Source organism: Tupaia chinensis, unplaced genomic scaffold, assembly GCF_000334495.1.
Source record: "Tupaia chinensis unplaced genomic scaffold, TupChi_1.0 Scaffold146313_1, whole genome shotgun sequence".
In the NCBI taxonomy this organism is placed as follows: Eukaryota; Metazoa; Chordata; class Mammalia; order Scandentia; family Tupaiidae; genus Tupaia; species Tupaia belangeri.
In genome coordinates this window covers 159,675-162,511 of record NW_006206169.1, presented here as the reverse complement: position 1 = coordinate 162,511, position 2,837 = coordinate 159,675, and the positions used below count along the sequence as shown (strand labels likewise).

At 41.4% G+C, this 2,837-nt stretch overlaps 1 pseudogene; it reads right to left on the bottom strand.

Moving 5' to 3' along the window:
- LOC102483796 (pinin pseudogene) overlaps nt 1-1,506 on the bottom strand; it is a 2,186-nt pseudogene extending 680 nt beyond the window's left edge.
- Nucleotides 1,507-2,837: the final 1,331 nt, after the last annotated feature.

The window sequence follows — 2,837 nt, the reverse complement described above, 5'->3', positions numbered from 1 at the left end:
CTGAGGCTGGGCCTGGGGCTGGGGTTGGGACGAGGGCTGGGACGAGGGCTGGGGTTGGGGTTGGGGTTGGGGTTGAGGCTGAGCCACAGGCTCAAGCTGGGGCTCAGATTCTTTCTCTTCTTTTTCCTCAGACTCCTTTTCCACTTCTACAGCACTAACATTCTCTTTCGCAGGAGAAAGAGACTTACATTCTTTATCTGGCTCAACTTCAAATTCCATCTCTGGCTCCAATTCTTTACTAGTTTCATTTTCTGAAGGTTCTATACTTTCAACTTGATTAGTTTCCATTACCTCTTGCTCAGCAATTACATTTTTGACATTTTCAACCATCTCTAGCACATCCATAAGTTCTTCAGGCTGACTATCCTGCTGCTTCTCATTTTCCCTTACCTCGGTTTCTTCCTCCATCTTAACTTCCATTTCCTGTTTCTGTTCCTCTTCCTCCTGTTCTTTCTCTGCATCACTATAAATTATACCTACTTCCTTTTCTTCTTCCTCTCCTGCTTCCTCCACTTCTACATCATTGTGCTGATTACCTGTCTCCTCCAACTCTTACTCTTGCTGAGCCACCTTACCCTCTTCTTGTTCCACCTTCTGTTCTTCATTACACACCACCTGATGCTCTTTTTCTTCCATTGATTGTCTTCTAGGCCTAGCCTCCATTTTATTTATTTGTTTTGCAAATTCGATGCGTCTACTTTCAAATAAAGCATTCATTTTTTTTTCTGCGACTCTTCTATTAGTTTTTGGGTAGCTGGACACATTCTTCCAAAAATATAAAACAAATGGGGCTTTGTCTTAGTTCTTATATATTTAATTATCTTGGCATTATGTTCATTCCATTCTTCTTGCAGCTGCGCAAGCTCAACCTTTTGTTCCAAAAGTCGCAGTTCTGTCTGTTTAGCATGCCTCTCCTCAAACAGTTCTCTCTTCTCATTTTCAACCTGTTTTCGCTCTTCTTCTGCCTGAACTTCAAGTTTCTGTTCAATTTCTGGGCGCCTCTTTTGCCTTTCAGTAGCAACAGTGGACTCTTGTTTAAATTTCTGAAGCGTGCCCATCAACAAGCCAAATATTCGTCGATTCCTTTGCTTTCCCTTTACATCCATATTTTGATCCTGGATAAGATCTCTACGTGTACGCTCCTTGGAGGTAGCTACAACTGAAGACTGCAAAGCTGGCTTTTTAACATCATCATCCTCTGGGTCGCTTTCTTGGCGTGATTCTCTTCTTGTCCGATGCTCCCCACCTAGCCTACTGACTGCCCCTTCAAGATCTCTCTGTTTGGCTGGGGGTCCTCCTCCGCTATCTGAGAAGCCACGCCTCAGCAATAAACTACCACGTCCTCTACCTCCACCAGGACCAGAAAGGGCCAGCAATCTGGCTTGGATGGGTCTCACATCATTTGGATCCTGCCCGGTGAGCTTGCGAATATTTTTATCAACGTTCTTTAGACTCTCTTTGGCCTTTATCTAGCTGCTCCTGCAAAGTTCTCACTGCGACCGCCATCTTCTTCCCACAGCAGGCTTCGCTACTGCTCTCTGGAGCCACTTTTGATGCACATAGTCTCAGGATATCCTACTTGGTTTATAAACAAGTTTATATTTTAAATAAACATTAAATCATGGAACCAGCAAGTGACATCATGGTTAAGGCACTGGACTCTAACATGGTTGACTGTGTTTTGAATCCTGGACCTGGTGACTTGCTTTCTCATTTTCCCTCTCTCTTGCTCTCTGTCTTTCTTTGATGTGTACACATGCCCTATAAAAAAAATTAAAAATAATTACAATTAACAAAATAAATAATTTTAAAATAAACAGTAAATTCATTAAAAAAAAAACTCTAGTGATAGAGGAACCCATTTTACTGGGAAAATTATAAGACAGTTAAATAAAGTGCTAATTACAGCAATGGCACTGTCATTGTCCTTATCACCCTCAATCTTCTGGAAGAGTTGAAAGAGCAAATGTCATTTTAAACTAAAATTAGCAAAATTGATATTCAACTGGGTTGCCTTGGCCAAAGGTATTGCCATTGGCATTAACGTCAATCAGATTCACTCCTGCTGGAAAACATAAATTGACCCCTTATGAAATAGTCACTGGGGGACCTATGCCCCTATTAATAGAACCTCTTGCATACCCTGCTCTTCTAAACTCTGATATGACTAAATATTCTAAATCCTTGATGCATTGTGCCAAAATTTATTTTCACCAGGTAAAGGAAGCCTTTCATGAACCACCAGCTGGGGATAATCAGATCTTTCATGGTCTAGAACCTGGAGACTGGGTCTTCTGGAAAACATATCAGAGAAAGACTTCCCTTGAGCCTCGTTGGAAGGAACCATACAAAGTCCTTCTCACCACCTGCTCTGTGGTAAACTTCAAGCCCTTGAACCCTGAATCTACATTTCACAATTTAAGAGGGCCCCTTCAGACTCTTGGGACTGTACACCTGTTGGGGACCTTAAGGTAAAGCTGAACAGAAAAAAAACTCTACTTTGAAATAGACATCCTAAACCAGGATGAATTTTGCTCAAATTCATAGATTGGGACTTTTGCCATTGCAAAGACTTTATGCCTTTTACTTTTCTCTCACTTCCTACTGTGTTGATTCTTTCTTCCTTCCTACAGGAAAACCCATGGGACCATAATCAGGGAATAGCTTTAGCTTGAGCTTATGCCCTTGCACAAAATCAGACAATTGAGTTTGTGAATTGCCAAAAAAATCAAGAAACAATTCCTTTGCTACAAGTGCCCCTCTGTGTCCCCAATGAGAGTCACTCTGACACCTCAAAAGAACAATGAAAAGCTATTCTTTATCATCTAAATATCACT